The following is a 22,380-nucleotide window of genomic DNA, read 5'->3' as shown; positions in this document are numbered from 1 at the left end:
CAAGTTTGTGGTCACACAGATAACACTCAAAAACCAAGAAGCAGCTCTGCTTTTTGAGAATTAGTATCATTCTCTTGAGAGGGAGGGTTCCCATCAAAAACTATGATAAGAGATGCAAATCAAAAGGACAATGCAGTACCATCTCACACCTGTCAGAATGGCTATCATCAACAAATCAACAAATGACAAGTGCTGGCGAGGATGCGGCGAAAAAGGAACCCTCGTGCACTGCTGGTGGGAATGCAGACTGGTGCAGCCACTGTGGAGAACAGTATGGAGTTTCCTCAGAAAACTAAAAATGGAACTCCCATTTGACCCAGTGATCCCACTTCTAGGAATATTCAAAGAAGCTAGAAACACCAATTAGAAAGGTCATATGCATCCCTATGTTCATAGCAGCACAATTCACCATAGCTAAGATTTGGAAACAGCCTAAGTGCCCATCAGCAGATGAGTGGATTAAAAAACTGTGGTACATCTACACAATGGAATACTATGCTGCGGTAAAAAAGAAGGAGTTCTTACCATTTGCAACAACATGGATGGAACTGGAGAGCATTATACTAAGGGAAATAAGCCAGTCAGAGAAAGATAAATATCACATGATCTCACTCATTTATGGAATATAATGAACAACATAAACTGATGAACAAAAACAGATCTAGAGACAGAGAAACATTGATCAGACTGTCAAACCTTAGAGGGAAGATAGGGGAGGGTGGGGGTAAGAAGGAGAGATAAACCAAAGGACTTGTATGCATGCATATAAGCCTAACCAATGGACACAGACAACAGGGGGGTAAGGGCATGAGTGGGGGGGATGAGGGAGGGGAATGAAGGGGATAAGGACACATATGTAACACCTTAATCAATAAATAAATTTAAAAAGAAAGAAAAAAAATATGACAATATTGGGAACACTGCAAATGCACTTATTTATCCATATGATCCTCATTTACTCTTCTGTTCTATGCCTGCCATTCAGCTAGTCATCTCTTATGTGCTTAAATGCCAGTGGAATGGGAAGAATACCATGACAGGAGAGCAAATAAAGAGACTTTTTTTCTTGATAAGCCTCTTTCTTCTTTATAATGCTACCTTTTTACTGCCTTTATTAAACATGGCATGCACGGAGGGCCCCACAAAAAGAAGGAAAAAAACAATTTGAGTATTGGTTTTGCAGCAGCTCTCCTTCCCTTGAGAATCAAACTAATACACATAGCTTATTACCTTCTCATGCTCCTGAACACTGCTTAAAGCCATATAATATCTTCGGGTGGGTAAATGAGTAGCAGCTCTCTCTAGTCTGTCAATCAATTCCACTTCCCCTTGAATAAAGGAAGTTAACATCTTACCTCTCTGTCAGTTGAGGAAAGTGAGTTTCTTCTTGCTCGCTGTCAGGGATATTAAGGCAAGATGAGACAGGAGAGTATGTGTCCTGGTAGTGATGGTGGTGCCTAGGACGTGTGGGAACTGCTACAGGGAATAATCTGTATGCATTCCCACAGCAGCACCAAATAGACTTGGGCTGCTGAATAGAAAAATCACAGCAACTAGAGTATTTCATCCATAGCCAGAGGTTAGCCAAGGAAAAGGTGATGACATTTCATTGGAGTGATCAAAACAGGATCCAGGGTGGTGAAGGCCTGGGTCAGGGTGGGAACTAGGTAAAGGGGAGCAATGAAGGGGGAGAAAGAAGAACATCTGTAATACTCTTGACAACAAAGATATTTTTTAATTTAAAAAAAATCCAGAATGCAATGGGTTGAAGAGCAAGAAGAGAGGGAAGATGTGAAGGAAGTAAATGGAGACATATCGAGGATAAAAATATCCATATCCTCTTTTGGGAAAAGCCTCCCAACCTCATGCTGAAAAAAAGGTTTGGATACCTCTAACTTAATTTACATCAAGAAAGGTTTATTAAGCCACTACTATACTTAAAGTGTTTAAATAAATTCTTAGGAGAAAAGATGTGAAGATGAACAAGAGCACTTGCCATCTCTCCATGGTGACATTTGGGATTTACCTCCTTGAGTTATTGCTCAGACCTCACCTTCTCAATGAGGTCTATCCTGGTCACATTGTTAATACTGCAACTCCCCCCATCATTCCTGGTACCTCTTATCCCTAACTTCAGCCTTTTTTCCATAGCACATATCTCCTTTGGGCAAAACTTGTATTTATTTACTTTATTGTGTTTATTAGTTATTGTCAGTTTCCATGCACATCCCACCCCCAGGACAGGATTCTTTATGAATTTTATTTCCTGATGCACTTTAAGTGCCCTGCAGAGTGTTGGGCATATGTAAATATTCACTAACTAGTTGTTCAGTGAAAATGTTAATGTTTCTCCCAGAGCCCAAATACATTCTTTACTACCTCCTGAAAGAATCTTCCAGAATTATTGAGAACTTATTAAAATGGCAACTTCTCCAATGAATGCCCTAGGAGTGAAGGCTATGATAAGGTTTTGGTGAATGAGTGGATGCGATGCATCCTTACAGCTCACTGATCTCCCTGTGCAACTGACTTTCTGCAAATCACTATCCATGGTTCTCCTTCACAGGTCATCCCTGCCTCACTGTGCAGCAGGTAGTCCACTACTTCAGCTCAGATGTTTCCCTGAGACTGATCCAGTACCTTTTCTTTTGTTGTGGAGTACATTCATGGTATAATGCAGAGGATTTATCACTTAGGAAATATGTTAAGGAAGTTTCATCAAACATATGCACATATTTCAAAGGTATGTAATAGCCTTCAACATACTACACAGTTTAATCATTAAAAGATTCCTCACAGTTCTGGCCCCACATGGTGCCATAAATATCCACCCCTCCCCTAGGCCTACCAACTGGTTTCTAAACAAAAGATAGCTCCCACCTCAGCCAAACATACTCACAGACAAGCATGGACTCTAAAAGGCTCCTTCCCAACATTCCTCCCACAAACAGATCTCTAAACTGGTACATCCCAGCCTGAAGACAAGCTTCAGAACATCCATCCAGAACTCTGGTAGGCAGCCAGCTATTCATGTTTTAGATAAATAATCTGAAGTTCCTAGATATGAAAGGCTCACTCAAGGTCACAAAATCGGTTAATGGCAGTGAGATCAGATCGTTTCCTCCACTGCTGGGTTTCACAAGTGACCCCACAACTTGAGGCTGCACAGGCCTTTGATTTTCAATTATTCTTCTCCCAGGCTCCTCTTTTATTTGTGCTGGGATAAACGACATGATCATCTCCAGGGAAGGAAAATAACGGCCCTGCTGGCTGATGCCACTTAGTCCCTAGTCTAACTTCTCAAAAAATCACTCTATAATCTTTATTCCTAACTTACTAGAAAAATTATACAATTCTCTTGCTAATATGATCTGCCATGCTTAGGTCCTGAAGCCATAAAGATACACCTACTTTGCAAACACACCTTTCTGTTTCCACCAGAGAAAGAGTACCAGGAGAATTAAAAAGTATTAATTATCTGCATTAAAGAAGCCTCATTAAAGACCCAGAATAACTGCTCCATGGCCCAGTAGTGACATTACCCCTTGGGCTTGACCTAGCTTTTGGAATGAAATTTTACACCAGCATCTGCTAAAGCCAATCCCTTTCTCATTATTTAACTCCTGCTTTGTCTTTTCTTACATATGTACCCATTAGCTTTGGCCATGAAGCAAACCATTCCAAATTTGGTGACTTAAAATAATAGCCATTAGGTCATAATTCTGCAGATCAGCAATTTGAATTTGTTCTTTTGATCTCAGCTGGGAACACTCGTGTGTCATAAGTCAGTGACTCAGCTCCTAAGTGCTGGGCTCACTGTCAGCTGGGGCAGTGGGGCAACTGAGCCATGTACTTCTGCTTATGCTGCAGACTAGCCAAGGCTTGCTTACATGAGGGTCCAGGGGTTTAAGAGCAGTGGAGCTTCACTGTGCAAGCATTTTTCAAGTCTGTGAGTGTTCCATGTCTGCTAGTGTCCACTGTCCAAAGCAAGTTACAAGTCTAGTCCAAAAGTTGAGAAAGACCCACTTTTTGAAAGAAGCTATAATGTCACATTGCAAGGGCATGAACCATGACAACACAGCAGCACGAAGTTCATTAATAGGTCCAAAATCATCAGCAAAGACACGGAGAAGCTGGGATTTGAACCCAGATAGTAAGATGCCAGAGTGAGTGCTTTTCTATTCCCATACATAGCGTAATCTCCAGTGGTAGGATTTTAGGCATCGGTTTAGGGAAAAGTCTTAAAGTATCACAAACTCCAATATTCCAACTGTGAAATAAGGAGAATTGATGTCACAGATCTCAATTATTCTTTCCAACCTGAAAAGTTGATTAAACTGAACAAAGTTTGGTGAACACCTCACCACCACCACCATCGATCTTTACCTAGGCCAGTGGTAGGCAAACCACGGCTCGCGAGCTACATGCGGCTCGCGAGCCGCAGTTTGCCGCTCTGTTGACTAATGAGTTTGCCAACCACTGGACTAGACTAAATGTTACCGTGTAGTTGGAAGCTGTGAGGATTAGGCAATTGTGGCATATTGTGTGCAAAGAGGTAAAGGCCAATGGACCACTCCACAGGGACAGCAGTTTGGAAAGTGCAGGAACAGTTGAGGTTCTTACAAGGATGTGTTTAATGGTATGCAGAGCCTGCAGCTGCTGAACGGTCTGCAGCTCTAAAGGCAGGTCCACATAAAGGAGACTTGCCCTCCTCATACCATGATGGTAGCGTGGGAAAGCGCTCATGGCAATGGAGATACTGTATCCAGTTAAAGAGTTCTCTTTTTTTAATATGTTTTATTGATTTCAGAGAGGAAGGGAGAGGGACAGAGAGATAGAAACATCAATGATGAGAGAGAATCATTCATCTGCTGCCTCCTGCATGTGCCCTGACTAGGAATTGAACCGTGACCTCCTGGTTCATAGGTCGATGCTCAACCACTGAACCACAGAGGCCGGGCAAAGGTTCTAATAGTGCTCCCCAAGACAGGGAGGAATACTAAGCAATTGGAGCCTCCCTGGCCCTCTCTAACTCAACTTCAACAGTCTGACCATGCTTGCTAAGAAATTCAGTTTATGAGAACTTTGGCAATTTCAGACAAGGTTATCTCTATCCAGAAAAAAAAAAATCATACTGGCATTTGGGTGTCATCCCATCATCAACCTGAATTATATTGACTATGTTTCATCAACCATATAGCAAATTCAAACCAAAGCCAAGTTTATCTACAACTGTGCATGTTCTGGGTCGGTAACTGGAGCATAAAAGATGACAACAGCCTAAACAAAGGCAGGATAACAATATGCTCCTTCTCTGAGTCTGTGCCCAGTAATGGTTATATTAATCACCATTATCATTATAGTCACCCTCCTCGGCATCATCAGAATCAATTCAGCAACTGTCTCTCTTGGTGACGTCCCCTTATTACCACATGGTATTAATTGTATCCGAGTTGATTTTCTGCTCCTACTGCTTAACAGCTGTGTGGGAGTAAATATCCCCCAGTGAAACACCAGCTCAGGCTGCCAGGATCAGGATATTGATCCAGATGTTGAGCGGCAGGATCAGGGGGCAGCTGCAGAATAGAACACACCAGTGTCTGTGCTAAACTTAGCGATCAGAGGCCAGTGTCAGGGCTTCCAAGACGTCCTTCCAAACACCATGCACCGTCGAAGAGTTAACAGCTTGAGTTTTGCTTTCTGTTGGTTTAATCTAGGTCAGAAACATTCATCCTAAGGAATTTTTGTCTGGCTCCTTCTTCCAAAAAAAAAAAAAAAAAATACATACAACCACCATCAAGAGAATAGCCACATGGGCTCCCTAAACATCTGATTAAAAACTATAACTATCCCAAATTTCTATTGTGGTTATGAGGGAACAAAGCTGTCTCAGCACTTTGATTTCTTTTTAAGTACATTTCAAAGCACTTTAGTTTGTGATTCCACAAATTAGAGCTCTCGCACTTTTTTCCCTAGACAGACTGAGGCAATTACAGTCCAAAGCAGCAACTATTTCTGTTCCTCCCTTTGGAGTCTCCGACTGGCTGGCCAAAGTGCTGGAAGACCTGTTGATTTGTATCTCTTTTGTTGTGTGTGTGTTTTTTTTATCAGTTCCATTGCCTCTGGGCATCACAAACCATGCTTATTTTACTTTATTTTGTCTTAAGGGTCTAGCACTGAGTTAAGATTCAAGTCACTTAGCTACACCTCTTAACTGCTTGTTTGCCCATGTAACTAACGCCAGTAAGGTTAGCTGGGCCACCATTTCTTCATCTATTAAAAAAGGGAAGAGCCCTAACTGGTTTGGCTCAGTAGATAGAGGTTCAGGCTGCAGACTGAAGGGTCCCAGGTTCAATTCTGGTCAAGGGCATGTACCTTGGCTGCGGGCACATTCCCAGTGGGGGGTGTGCAGGAGGCAGCTGATTGATTTTTCTCTCACTGATGTTTCTAACTCTATCCCTTTCCATTCCTCTCTGTAAAAAATCAATAAGATATATTTTTTTTAAAAAAGGGAAGAATAGCTGGTCTTTCCACAGCTCACTATATGAGCACAGTGAGTTATAGAAGAGAGACCACAGGACCCCTCAAGTCCTCTAGGAAGGTATGTAACAGGGGGAAGTTTCTGGGAAGTCATCTGCAGTGCACAGCAGGGGCCTCATAATGCTTCCTTTGGCCCTACTATAATACCTATAAGTAGCTGTCCTAAGTAAGGCCATAATGATGGGCTCACGGATTTTTACATCTAAATGCAGTCTGCTTCAATATTTACAAATACTGAAAGGTTGCACCAATCTAAGTATCAAAAATGTAAGATTGGCCTGGACAATATGGCTCAGTGTCTGAGTGTCAACCTATGAACCAGGAGGTCACAGTTCAATTCCGTGTCAGGGCACATGCCCAGGTTGTGGGCTCAAACCCCAGTGGGGGACATGCAGGAGGCAACCAATCAATGATTCTCTCTCATCATTGAGGTTTCTTTCTCTCCCTCTCCCTTCCTCTCTGAAATTAATAAAAATATGTTTTTAAATGTGAGATCCATTAGATAAATTATGGTACATCCAAGCAATTAAATATAATGTAGCCATTACATTAAGATTTGCAAAAACTTTGTAATATCATTAGAAAAAAATTTTAAATCAATATTTTTTTCATAATTTGGCCCATCCACACATATAGGTAATCATTATGTGTGTGTATGTGTAACATATACATGTTTATAAAAGAAGGGAAGGAAGAAGATTAACAGAAAGAAATATATACCAAAAATATTAGTAATTGTTTACTACTTGATGGGCTCTTGTGTGACTTTATGCTCCTTATGTTTCTATTTTTCCAAATTTTCTAATAAGAATACTTGGTACTTTTATCATCAAGAAAACTGAACCTTATTTTAAAAGCTAATTTCTGTGTAAAACTATTAAAATTATATTTTAAAATAGTTTTGAGATGAGGAAAAATGCCTATATTTTAAAAATCAGGATAAATTCTTATTTCACTTAGTAATATGCATTTAAGTTTCCTCCATGTCTTTGTGGAGGATAAATGCTTTGGATTTCAACTCTATCAAAAGTTATGAATGAAAAAAAGTAAATACATTAAAATATGGACATTGGTTATTTCTGTGACAAGATTGGGATGATTCTAACTTTTTTCTTTAAGTTTCTCTGAATTAGAACACATCAAACAACAAAAATGTTTTTTGAGATTTAAAAAAATAGAAGGGCTAATATTGGCAAGCATGGGTTTTATTTATTAAATTTTAATTTGTAAAAACTTTTGTATATCCAGTTATATAAATTCACTCCTTGCAGATATAATACATATATTTTAATACATGGAGTGCGGAGGGACTTTCTTTATTCTGAACAATATAGCCAAGCAAAATATCTCTAGAACCCGAGAGCATAACTGGGCTAACCATTGCCCAACACCCGCCCTGACATTCAGCCTAGACTTGGAGCTACAGTTCCCATCTGTGCCAGCAAAGCTGAGAGACAGGTCAAAGTTGACACATAACAAGTAGAGTGTTCAGAAGTTTCACCTCAAGATCCAGCTTCAAGTACTCCAAAGCCCATTTCTAGCAGACCCTTAATATTTCCTCGTGCTAATGGTGTGGAAAATCAAGCTGTGATTAATTAAACATGTGATATTGAATGAGGCAAACATCACTTCTTTAAGAAATGTTGCAGCATGGAACCATCATTTTAAAAAATACATTTAAAAATAATAATTGAACCCCAAGGACATGTGAGTCATTTCCTACACACTAGTACTAAAATGTACTAATCCTTTCAACCCATCATCTATGACATATATACGTACATTTGTACCTAAGTTGCAAATTTAGCAAAGGAGGGAAAAATCACAAATTCTGTTAAAATGGAATTTTAACTTTAATAAGCATTTTTAAAAGCTTTTTTTTCTGCACAGAGATGTGGAAAAAAAAATTTTAAGTCTTTGAGTTTTTGCTGCTGTCTTGTCTGCACCAAAGAACTGGCATTCCCTCGTTTCCTGTCTCCTACCCCCAATTCAGCCTCTGCCTGGCTCTTGTGGTCTTGGGTCTCCCTCTTCCTGAGCGGGAAGAAGACTGATCACTCCATATGTGACTGGAGTTGCTATCTACCCAAAGCATATGTGTTTAATCAACTTTAATACCCCTGTAGTCCAGAGGAAGTGAATTGCTCAGGACTGGGAATAATTATCATTTCCATTCCATTAGCAAGGTTTGCTGCTGTGCAGGGGGGCGGAGCTCTCTCCATCACTCTGATAACTCCAGCTGGCAGCTAGGGAAGAACAGTCATGACTGTCCAGTCTGTAACTAGAATACACACACGCCAGACTTCTTCCTCCTTATGCTCAGTGTCCTCCCTCAGTTTGGCCCTTACCTTGAGGTCACCGAGTATACTGTGATTAGTGAGTGAAGTGGCTGATCTTTCTCATTTTCCTCAGTGTGTCCTTGATATTACCCTCCATTAAGAGAAGGAAATCCAAATCTGTGGCCTTTACAAGCCAGTGAAATAGTAAGGGGCTCACAGGCAGCCCTAATAAGGAAGTTCTAAGGAGCATCAGGAATCCGTCCCATCAGGTAAGCCAGCAGCTGCCAAGCAGGCAGGGATCTCCAACACCACACCACCTCTCAGACCAGTAGTGCTGGGGCCATGGTTCCCATACAGTTCACTCCAAGGAAAATATTTCGGGGTGTTCCTGAAAGCAACAAAGAAGGCACGGAGAACCTGAGTTATTTTCTGAGCTATCTTGCTAACCATGTGAACTGTGTGAGCTATTTGACTTTTGTTGAGTTTTGATCTCCTCTTTTGTAAGATGAGAGGAAAAATATCTTTCCTTCCTACTCTTGGCATTGCAGTGTAGATTAAAGAAGATGATATTTGCGAAGGCTCTTTATACACCATAAAGCACAAAGATAATAACTAAGAAGTGGTTAAAGGAGTATCAAAGCTGTCCCCCAAAAAACAGATAGATACATAGATAAAGGTAGACATAGACATGGACATGGACATGGACATGGACATGGACATGGACATGGATGTAGATGTAGACGTAGATGTAGACATAGACATAGACATAGACATAGACATAGACATAGATGATATAGATAGCTCTAATCTTGGCAGGGTCAGGGGAAACACACCATCTCTCACAGTGCAGGAACAAGATAAAACAGGTGCAAATTTTGCAATTTATCATACTTATTTTAAAAAGCATTCAAAATGTGCATACCCTTGGACCTGAAAAATCCACTGCATTTCATTTTCAGTCATATCATGTCAGAGTGACATGTGGATTTGTAGCACATACAGGAATTGCTTTAGTTAAAGCCTTTCTCTGTTCTTCAAAGTTAGAAATATTAAACAATTCAACACTTATGAGCGTAATTCCAGTAAATGACATCTGCATTCCAGTAACTTCACATAAAATATATTACATAATTTTAAAAAATTATTCATGAGTTCTCATTCATTTGTGATCAATAAAATAATCATAGGTAAATGTGGGCAAATGTGTGTACAAAAAGATCAGAAAATACAATAAAGGTTGGATGTCAGAGGTAAAATGAAGGATTATTTTTATAATTTGGACAAGTGTGTCTTTGAATTAGTTTCACAATGAATACATTTGCTTTTGCATATAAAAAGCCACTTTTAATTTAGAATACAATGCAAATCAATATGTGATTAATAATCCATATGACACTGATAATAACTGCTACAGGATGCAGAAAAGGAAAATCAACAAGAGTGGGAGCTGGAAAGATAGGTAGTGAAGGAGGAAGGGTATTCTAGTTCAAAGGAACAGTGGGAGTTAAAATTCAGAATAAAATAAAAAAGGGAATAACATGTACAGGACACAATGAAAGAAAAAATCTGCTAAGTTATAGATAACAACATCTGATAAGGAAGATAGAGGCAGGATAGAAAACATTAAATTTTATTCTTTCAACAATGGGGCCATTGGCCCATGTTGAGCCTTAATGTTCATTTTTCGAAATATATACATTTAAGATATAGGCACATCTATTTGGATGTTAAAGTAAGGTTTGGGTCATACAAACCTGGGAACTTCTAATTTGGCAGATTTCTGCCCAACTACTTTGTCTCTATCAGAGCCCCCTTCTCTTTCCCGTAGTCACCCATCACTGGTCACTAATGCTCTTCCTCTTTGGCTCTAAACTCCCACAGTGAGGCAGCCCCTCAGGAAGGAGCTGTATTATTGCATGTATCAGTGAAATGAGGGAAAACAGTTACCACAAAATCTCAGTTCTCCATTAAACAAAACAACTGCCATGATTGTTGGTTCTTGGTTAGTGAAGGAAAAATAAGAAGCACTACAAGTAGCCCACCCCTGAGGCACTTTGCAATTTCTCTTCGGACTCCCTCCAAACTTCCAGACTTGCCCCACAGGTCTGTTTTCAAGTATAATAATAATACAAGTGAAAACATAAAGGCTAACTACTTGTCCTAGACTGATGCTCATTACTGTCTTTTGTCGAACAAATATTTTTATCATTTTTTGAACAAACATATTTCTAAAGGAAACAAGAAAGCCTTTTCAAAATACTTAGTTCACATTTTTGCCATTCAGTAAAGAAGCGATGGTTTGATAGAAAGATCACAAATTGATCTCCGAAGGCCGGCTGCAGTCCCTAGACAGGCTTTGTTGGGTCATCACATGCTTTTTAAAAATTGTGCTAGTATCTTAAAATTCCACATAAAAATCCAGATTTCTGGTGACTCCTGCAAAGTCAGAAGACCTGGGGTCTCTGGGCTCACACCTGAAGGCCAGAGTCATCTAAGCTGATTAGATTTTTCTTCGTTAGATATGGCAGGTGCTCTCCAATTGACACACTCCCCATCCCTCCGCATGTTCTAGACCTGTTAACTTCTTGGTCCTGAGGCATCTGAGTTTGCCTCCAGTGCTAATCAATGAGATCCCTGTAGAAATCAATATACAATATGATTGGTAACGTATTCTGAGAGAACCAAACAATATGGGAGTGTCAAGACTAAGGGAGGTTTTAGAGCAAAATGGAGATCAGCAAAAAGGCAGCAGGACTAACAGTCACCACCAGCCCAGTAGTTAAAAGGTCTAGGTTCTCACTTCAGCTCTTCCATGTCACTGAAAGTCTGTGCACTTCCAAGTCCTCATCTGTGGCCCAAAGTAAGGAAGCAAACTGATGCCTTAGCACAGGGGTCCTCAAACTCTTTAAACAGGGGGCCAATTCACTATCCCTCAGAGAGTTGGAGGGCCGGACTATAGTTTTTAAAAAAAACTATGAACAAATTCCTATGTGCACTGTGGGCCCGGGAGGAGTCGGCTGCTAAGCAGGACAGGCAGTGGCACATGGTGGGCCGGATAAATGTCCTCAGTGGGCCGCATGTGGCCTGCGGGCCATAGTTTGAGGACCCCTGCTTTAGCATCTTGTAGATCTAAGATTGGGGTCAGCAAACTGCAGCCCTTAGGTCCAATCTAGCCAGCTGCCAGTTTTGCACAGCTAAGAAGAGTGTTTATGTTTTTCAATAATGGGAGGAAAATCAAATGAAGAATAATATTCATGGTACAGGAAAAGTATATGAAATTCTAATTTCAGCAGCCCTACATAAAGTTGTTTTGGAACACTACCCCGCTTATTCATTCCTATATTCCTTACAACAGTAGAGTGGAATAGTTGCAACAAGGACCCTTGGCCCACAAGCCTAAAATATTTACTATCTGGCTCTTTACAAGAAAAGTTTGCTGATGCTGGTCTAAGACATCACTCTAAGCTGCTCCATCTATATATAAAAAAGCCTAAGTGACCGAATGACTGAACGACCGAACAACTGGTAGACCTGTCACTATGACACGCACTGACCACCAGGGAACAAATGCTCAATGCACAGGATTTTACTCCCTCCTGTCTGGATCCGGCCTGCGGGGATCTGGACAAAACCAGCTATCCAACATCGCCCTTGGGATGCGAGAGGGAGCAGACCAGATCCGTGCACGAATCTGTACACCGGGCCTCTAGTTAAAATACAAAATTCCACCAGAGCATGCCCGATTTGTATTTATACAAAGCAGTCTTTCTAAGAGAATTTAAAAGTTCCAGGTGATTATTTTCAGTGGCAGGTGTTTTAAGTATGACCAAGGGCCAATTTGCACAGGTCTTTTTCCATGGAAATAATAATAATGTGAGCTATCAATTATTGAACACACACTATGTTCCAGAAATTTCATAGGCACCATCTCATTAAAATTATCTACAATCCCTCAGGAAGTTTTCATGACCCCCTATTCCCCTTTTTAAGGTAAGAAAACCAAATGTAGGAAATTTAAATAATACTCCCAAGGTCAACAGCTAATAAATGGCCAAGTGAAAATTCAAACTTTAGACTCTCTGGTCCCCAAACCCAGTTTATTATAAATGTGTTCATTATAGATGCATTTATGAATTGAATGCCCACATCCAGGAAGGCTAGGCCTGAAGATGAATTGGGAGTAACACTGTGTTCTGCTATACCCAAAATTTCTTCTCTCATCAATCCCACCCATCCCTAATTCTAAAACCCTACACATAATATATTCCCCTGACCTATTTTCCCCCTAAATCTCATCTTTCTCTATCAAAAATATTGCCATGGAACCTGAGGATACCCAGTATTCCTTGATTTGCTGATGAAAATAAAACCTCATCAGCCACTGATGTGCTAGACCAGTGGAAGGCTCACCCATGCTACATTAGCATGACCTTTTAAGTCAGCCCTTTACTGCATTCTTGATGGCTGCTCACTTCCACCCTTCATACTCCCACTTTCATAATGGCAGCATTTTGTCACCTTTTTTCATTAAATCAGATGTTCTAGAATAGAGAGAAACTCATCAAGCAGTACATTTGTGCTTTCGAGCAATAGATAAACAATAAATAACAGAAAGAAAAAGTTGAGAGAGAGTAGTGAAGAGGGGGCTAACAGGAGTAAAAAGAGATGAGGAACAGACATCACATGGGATAAAGAGACAGAGACATGGATAGAAGGAAAGAAGAAAGGAAGAAGGATGGCCAATGGTAGAGATATATTAAGGTAACTAATGCCAATAAGTTTAATTTTTTAAAAAATCCAATGAGGAAACAATTTAAAAAAATAAAAGGAGAGAGGTCTGAGAGAACAAAGAAAGAAGAAATAAAAAGAGATAGTCATTTTTTTCCCCAGAGGAGAAAAAAAATAATCCAACCATCCTATTTCCCTAATCCTTTCCCCACCTGGATCCATCTACAATTATTCCAATTTGAATCCAAATCATGTCTGAGATTTGGGATTTACTAGTAAACTAGCTCTGATTCCCTAATCCCAGCACCGGATGTTTGGGGGTGTGGGGATTTGGAGTTAATTAATTCAGCCACCTGTAACATTCCTTCATATGTTGCTACCTTTTCATCTTAGTACAAAGTTATTTGCAGATTCTGGGCAATAGCTTTCCCTACCCCTCACTTGTATGGCTCTGAAAAGCTGTCAAAGTCTTCCTAGGCAACCTTGTTAGCCTCACACTCCTTTCTTTCCAAATGCAGATCTGGAACTCTGCATAGGGATCCTAGAAAGAATGTACAGTTTTCTATACTCTTTAAAGTTGCTATTTGTGACCACTTCAAGGTGCTGGCTTCATGTGCATCTTGCTATGGAAAAGAGAAAAGAAACCCTATATTAGGTAAAGGGGGTTTGATTTTAGTTTCTCAAATGTTAAGTGCTCATAACTTGGTGCAGATTCAAAATAAGTTTGCAAAGGGCATTTGGGGCCAGCCTGATGTCACTCCCTCAGCTTGGCTTCACACAGATTTAGAAGCCTGCTGTTCAAGAAGGTGACCTCGTTGGATGTCTCCTCAGATGTTAGCTGTCATATTTAAGTAGAGTGATTGTAGGTACTCATCCTGCAAACACTGATGATAGGCAATAGGGAGTCTTAAAATACTAAACTCCTAACCTCCCAGTTAACTGAAAGTCTTAAGAGGTGCAATATATAGAGAGGTTTGTTTGAAAAGTATCAGGTAAAATCATTCCTCAGAATATTTGCTTAGCAAACGCCAGGATTTGCTCTGCCCTGGCAAACACATGGGGGGTCTTTGAGAGCCAGGCAAGATGCCCACATCCCATTTAGTAGCCCCCAAACCCTTTATGTCATATGTCATCCACCTATTTTAGAGCTAAGAGAACTGAAACTAACATTAAACAAACATGTGGAAGAATTGGAATTAAAACCCTTGGCTCTGACTTCAAGCACACTCCTCCTACCTTTAGAAATAAAATAATTTCTTCCAAGAACACAGATCGCCTCTCGCTTGTAATGTGTTTGTCTGACCAACAAGCAGTGTAAGAATCTCAAAATATCTCCACTCATCTTTGAAAAACAAGGTCGGATATAAACAATCTGATCAAACAGAATTTGTAATATCTCATTAGAAGTTGAAGGACATTAAAAACGATGGCTTCTAATAAACAGGCTGGGATTGTTATCTGCATTTCAAAGGATCTCTTGAGAGAAGAAAAAGGTTGGTCTAGCACAATTATCTTGTACAGCAGCTAAAAATTTTAACTACTCCAATATGTTGATGGTGAAATTTAATCTTAGTGTAAGGATACCCTTATCAACCATTGGGATTTATTGTGCACACAAAGCAATTTAGACACCCCTGGTTCCTGCCTTTAAGGATCTTTCTAAAATGGAATTCCTCTCCATGAATACTCATTTGTATTGGTGGAATTTCTTGTTGAGAAAACAAAGTGTCTTTCAAAATCCCAGGTTGTTACCAACTTGTCATATTGGAAAGATAATACAATTTCAGCTGAATATTCCCTCTCCAGTCAAAAGTTAATGAGATAATGAGCTCAGTTTAATTTCCTGGTAAAGACACCATGTTCAAATCACAAAGGCCCCTGACAATTCTGGCATTTCTCACTGCCTTCATTCTTGGTGCCTTCATTTATGGTACCCTTTATTTTCAAAGACAAAAAAATAAAAGGTTCAACTCCTAGTTTTAGCACAACCTTTCCCCAAACTGAATTTCATCTTAGACTATATTTTATTCACATATCTGATCCCACTGTCCACACTGCCCACCCCTTCATTTACACACACACACACACACAGACACAGAGAAACCCTAAAATAGACTGAGTCTATATAACTGAATACAAGTAAGAACCTGTTTATGGGGTGTTCAGTGTAGTGTAGAAAACTAACTGAATCACCCAAAGTATTCTATGCTGGGAAAGGATATAGTGTTGTGGGATGGCTGTGGAGGGGGCCCTTTACTCTTGCTTGGAGAAATCAGAAAAGGCCTTCTTAGCAGAGATATATTTGAGCTGAGCCTTCAAGGATAAATCAGAATATCCAAAGCGAAGGAAGGAAGATACAGATGATCCCTAAACCTTTTATGTTTCAGGGACTTGGGATGTATGGCAGGCAAGTGAAAGCAGAGGAGTATATTGTGGCCTGATGTGGAACTTGAATTCTGTGTAAAGAATTGGTACTTTACCCTTATGGGCCAAAATAATTAGCGTGGATTTTTCAGCAAGGGAGCAATAGCTTCAAATTTGTATTTAAGAAAGAAAAGTGGCAGTAGAGATGAAACTCAAGTAACAAAAAGTGAAGTCCGAGAAAGTTGGCAAGGGGAAATCAAAGACAGCATAGGGGATGAGGAGAACCAAAACCAGGATATTGAGAATGGAAAAAAAAAAGAAAGGGGGGCATGTATTAGACACCTTCCATGGGTCAAAGGGTACAAGTAGACCTCCTGTGAGTGCTTCTGTTCTCTCACCCTTACCCTAAAAACTCTCCACAACAGTTTTCCAACTCTCACACATGCTTTGGCTGAGAGCTAAAAGCAAGGGTCCCTGCATTCATTTGAATCTCTTTTTATTTTTGAAAATGAAGACTGGCAGATAATAATATCTCATCAGCTCAATCCCCAAAACACCAGCTGGTGGCCTCTTCATGGTGACCTGGAACAAACAACAGAGTGCGTGGATGATGGTGTTTGCTGCTGATTAAGTCTAACTCCAGATTCTGTGGGGCTGCCACAGCCAGCTGGAATGCTATTACCTTCCAGCAGATACCCCACGCCTATCTTCATTTGCCCGGAAAGACAGAGGCTCACACCTTTCATCAGAATGATGAGCAAAGACGCCCACGATAATGAAATCTGCAAATCTTTCTGTGAGAGCATTTCCTCCTAATCATTCCAACTGTATCAGTTATTCATCCTGTCTCTCTGTCATGCCAGGAAGGGCTGTGACATGAATACCTTCCCTCCTAAGGATTTCTCCCAATTCAGGGTTTGAATTAATTTTCTGGATTTAGTACAGCAAAGTCTTCAGGATATTTTAGGGCAGGGTCCTCAAGCAATTTAAGGAAAGCTAGTGACATATCTAAGTCTTTCTTATTTAACCTTCTTCCCTGGTTTCTGGGAGGATTTCTCTGGAAAGGTGAGCACAGCCTGATAAAGAAACTACTGTTGCCCGGCCGGTGTGGCTAAGTGGTTGAGCATTGACCTATGAATCACGGTTTGATTCCCCATCAGGACACATGCCCAGGTTGCAGGCTCAGTCCCCAGGAGGGGGTGTGCAGAAGGCAGCTGATCAATGATTCTCTCTCATTGATTTTTCTCTCTCTCTCTCCCTCTCCCTTCCTCTCTGAAATCAATAAAAAGTATATATTTTTTAAAAATGAAAATCATACTGCATAAATTCCTAGATAATACATATGTAACTTATTGAACCTTTGTCTAGTCATTGTAAGTAGAAGTGTTCTGGTAATACTGTTCTTTAAATACTTAAGATAGAATTAGAATACTTGACCCAGACCAAGTCAAAGTCATCCTTGCCTCTGCCCATGGAATATCCTGGCCAGGTGAGAGTCTGCACAGCATTGGGCCCAGTGCTGACTAACCCACAACCTAAGGCAACTATCTAACCCAGTATCTCCCCTCCCCCATACTAGGTTTGTCCTTTACTTGCCAGAATCTCATCTTTGAGTTCTTACCTCATCTCTAAGACCCTATCATTTCTCCTACTTCTGACTCTGCAGACTTGGCGTTTGTTCCTGATCTCTTTGGTGTCCGAAACATTTCCATTTCATGTGGACTTGGACTTGCTTAATCCCTCCAGCACCAAGCATTCCATGCCTCCTCAAGGTGTCATAGCAAGATGTTCATGATATGTTACAAAGCAGGTTGTATAACAATAAGTGTACTATGATGCTGTGTTATAAAATAAGCGTATATATACATAGAAATAGGTCTAATAATTATACATCGAATTTGGGATATTTGCACTTAGGGTAATTTTTTATTTGGGTTGTTTTGTTATTATTTTTGCATTGAACATGTGCTAGTTGTATAATTGAGATAATTAAATATCATAATGAGCACCTAAATATCAAAGCAACTTTGCCAGCTGAAAATGGCAAAGAGCTTTATTAATTCACAGAAAAGGAAATACAAATAGCCCTTAAACATATGGAAATATGCTCACTTCATTCATCATAAGAAAATTGAAAAATATGCAAAATTTTGACATTATACTCTATTTGCGAAAGTTCTAGGGAAACATATACTTTGATACTGTGCCAGAGCAAGTACAAATTTTTTCAAGCACTGTGGAGAGCATTTGGCAAGAACTATCAAAATAACATATGCATCTATCCTTTGACCCAGCAACCTCGCTTCTGGGAATTGGTCCTAGATATATTTGCATATGCACTAAATGGTGTTTGTACAAGTTTGTTTCCAGCATTGTCTTTAATAATAACAAGTTAGAACAACCCAGAGGTCCTTCAACAGGGGACTGTTTAAGTAATTTATGCTACATTTGTGTAATAGAATACTATGCAGTGTAACACAGAATGACAAAGCTCTGTATACACTGCTGTGAAAAGACTTCCAAAGTACATGGTTGAATTTAGAAAAGCAAGGTCAAGAGACTGTAATAGTATGCTACTTTTTGTGTAAAATGTGGAGTGTGGGGGAATAAAAATATATGTCCTATTTGCAGAGGATGGAAACTAGGCAATGGAGGTATGAGTGGAATCAAGATTGTTCAACATGCATTTTATGTTGTTTTAATTTACACTCCACCTGCATGTGTTACTACTAATATTTATTTTAAAATAGGTGAGTGAGGGTCATAGGTCTTCTCTAAGTAAGAAAGAGCCTAAGTCTCCCTTCTCTTTCAAAGAACCCTCTCTTCGTAAGATTCTCTTTTTGTCTATAGAGATAAATGTGTGCATATAATTCCTCATACATGGAAAGAAAGCCTTGAATAAAAGTATAAGCTTTCTGTTAAATCTGCTGATGGAATGGAAAGCCCCAATGCCATTCAGAAGCTCCCAGACACTTGACAGAGCTGGGGAGAATATCTGTCAGCCATTCCCAGGGATTGATGGGCTTTTTATTCTATTGCTTCCCCATGACTCTCCCAAGTGGATGTGGCCGAAGGAAATACCTGCTAATGCCTACTAAATATAATATAGGGAGCCACAGAAGAGACAGAGATTTGACTTACTTCCTGAGGTACCCTGGGTGGTATGAAAAAGTAATCTGATGTCAGGAAGCCATGACTTACTAGCTGTGTAACCTGCTTAAATTTCTGCTTCCACTTTTGTAAAATGGAAGAAATGGTAATACCAGCACAATCCATCTCACAGGGACGTTGTCAGGATCAAAGCAATAATGTGTGCGACAGCCTTTTATAAACTGTAAAAGGCTACATTAGTGATAGGTGTGCTGGTTATTTTTTAAAGCTACCTCTGATAACCAGACCTTACAAGGGTCATAATTTCTCAGGAAACTAAATATCATATCATTTCCTTTGCCCTTTTCCTCACTGTCATCAAGAAAGTGTAGGCTTGGAAATAAGAAAGAAAAGTATAGTATTGGCTATGTGACATTTGCCACTATTTTATAAATCTTTCCATCAAAGGCTAGTATTTCAGAGGCCATTGTTATGAGTTGAATTGTGTCCCACAGAAAAAGAATTGTTGAAGTTCTACCCCGCAGGACCTCAGAATATGACTTATTCAGAAATAGAGTTGGTGCAGATGTAAATTAGTTAGGATGATGCTATACTGGAATAGTGTGGGCCCTTATTCCAGTATGACCGGTGTCCTTAGAAGAAGATGGTGTGAAGATGTAAAGAAATAACACCATGTGAAGATGGAGGCAGAGATTGGAGCTATGCAGCCACAAGCCAGGGAACATCAGGATTGACTGCCACCACAAAAGCTAGGAAGAGACCATGAGGACTCTACTCACCATTTCAGAGGGAGCACTGCCCTGATGAGATGTTGATTTCAGACCTCTAGCCTCCAGAGTGGTAAATAAATAAATTTCAGTTGTCTTAGGCCACACAATTTGTAGTACTTGGTCATGGCAGCCCTAGAAAATTAATACAGTCACTCACTCATTTCTCTCTCAACTCTTCACTTTATCTGAGTAGTTAGCCCTAAGTGAAGAAAGGTGCCTGGACTCCCTATGTGGCTCTAGTCATCTCAGCAGAAATCCCTCTACCTTTGGACTTCAGAGTTACTCCAAGGGGTCTTCAACCTCAAGCACTGTCTGTAGACGAATAAAAAAAATAATTACTATTGTGGAGGACTGAATGGTCAGTGAAATTAATTTACATTAAGTCATGTCCTCATACCACAATCTAGACTTTCACTAGACAATGGTTAAACTGAGGTAGATATACTATAGAAAGTTTTTCCTACATTTGAGATATCAAGAAACTTTTATGAAAGGTCAGGAAATGTTTTTCCTTAATATATGTAAATAACCATTTATTCAATAAAAAAATGTACTATAATGGAAAAAAAACTTGAAGTTAAAAAAAAAATCCCTCCATCACTGTATTAGTCAGAGTTCTTCAAAGAAACAGAACCAAAAGGAGATAGATAGATAGATAGATAGATAGATAGATAGATAGATATTAGAAGGAAGTAGCTTACTCCATGATGGAAGCCACGTTCCATGATCTGCCATCTGCAAGCTGGAGACCTAGGAAAGCCAATGATGTAAATGTCAGTCAGAGTCCAAAGGCCTGAGTACCAGGAGCACCAATGTTATGTCCCAGTGCTAGGGCAAGAGACTGAGATGTCAGGTCATGCAGTCTGGCAAAGAGAGTGAATTTTCCCTTCCTCTCCTTTTTGTTCTATTTGTGCCCTCAGTGGACTGGATGATGCCCACATTGGGGAGGGCAATCTACTTTTCAGATTCAAATGCTAATCTCATCTAAAACACCCGCACAGACACACCTAGAAATAATGTTTAATCTGAGCTTCCATGTCCCAGTCAAGTTGACATATAAAATTAACCATCACAGTCACCATTTCTATGCAACTCATTATCTGTCTCAGTTCTTGGGTTCTGACACAAAGAAGGAAATTGAACATGTTACTGCTGTCCCCTCCCTATTCTCCATGCTTGAAAGAGAGAGAGAAGAGAGAGAGAGAGAGAGAGAGAGAGAGAGAGAGAGAGAGAGAGAGAATTTAATAAACTTAAGTTCTTGGGCCTTTTGAAAATAATAGTATTGTATTACTTCATGGCAATATTATTTCAGACCATCCTAATTCTGATATTTTCTGAATTGGTTTTACAAGGTTATACTTATTTAAATAATAAATAAAAATACAATTAAGATATTTCCCAATAATGTTGAGTTTAAAAATAAGGTCACAAAAATACCATAATTTATCCTATCTTTATTTTTAAAGATAAATAAGTATTTTTCTGTGAATAGAGAAAGAGGTTGTAAGTATACAAAATAACCTAATTACTAAGATTTTAACCATTCTCTCTGGGTGGTGGAATTGTGGAAGAGAGTGGTTATTCTCTTTTTGTTTATTATATTTTCTAAATTATATATAAAGAGCATGATTTATTTTAAAGAAAAAATATTTTTTAATATAAGAATGTCTCAACTCTTCAATTGTTTCGGGGTTTTTGAACCTGTATTTGTTACCAACCTTCACATTTTACCAAATGCAACAACCTACAAATACTTTTAAACACTCTACTCTCATAAAATAAGATATTCTCAGGAAGTTATTGAGTAAATATTCCCCAAAATAGGTGGAATAAACCTGGCAAGATGTTTTTTGGTACAGTCAATACTAAATTCAACCCAGAGTATAACAAAAGGCAATAGACTGCCAGGGGTTGGCTCCCAAAGACTGAAATACAAAGTAAGATGGGGAGTGTCATTGAGAAATGTGTTTTAACCTTTAGTTTGAAAGTTTTAAAAATGAGGACTTGAACTCAATATACTGTGGACATTATTGTTATAGAAGAGAATGTAAGTGTTATAAACACTGACACAGTAAAAATAGTAGTTGGGAGGTGGAGAGGAGAGGCCAATGACTCCTTGTCTAAAAGGCAGGCATAGAACTGTAAAATACACAGAAGGATTTCCATTCTATAATTTTTTCCTTGTCTTTTCTCATAACCTAAAACAGATCTTCTAAAAAACTGAAACCTCTTGAGGTAAAAATATATATATATTTATACAAGTTCAGCAATTCCTATAAATTCACTTGTTTTCTCTGTTAACTTTATATAAAAGTAAAGTTAGCATGTGCTAATAGCAACATATCGGTTTGATTCCATTTTATGAAATTACTAGAGGCCTGGTGCACAAAATTCATGCACATTAAAAGGGGGACCCAGAGTCAAGTCCCCGCCCACCCACATGGGCCTCAAAATCAAGTGAGACCCAGACCCAGCTGCCCCCCCCCCAATTGGGCTAGATCCAGATCTGGCCAGCCCCACCCTTGTCAAGCCCCACTGGGCAGGGGGCATAGCCTCAGGTTCCCTGGCCCAGTGCCAGGACAGGGGGCACA

The sequence above is a fragment of the Plecotus auritus genome (assembly GCF_963455305.1).
Source record: "Plecotus auritus genome assembly, chromosome: 3".
Taxonomy (NCBI): domain Eukaryota; kingdom Metazoa; phylum Chordata; class Mammalia; order Chiroptera; family Vespertilionidae; genus Plecotus; species Plecotus auritus.
This window is presented reverse-complemented; position numbering follows the sequence as displayed.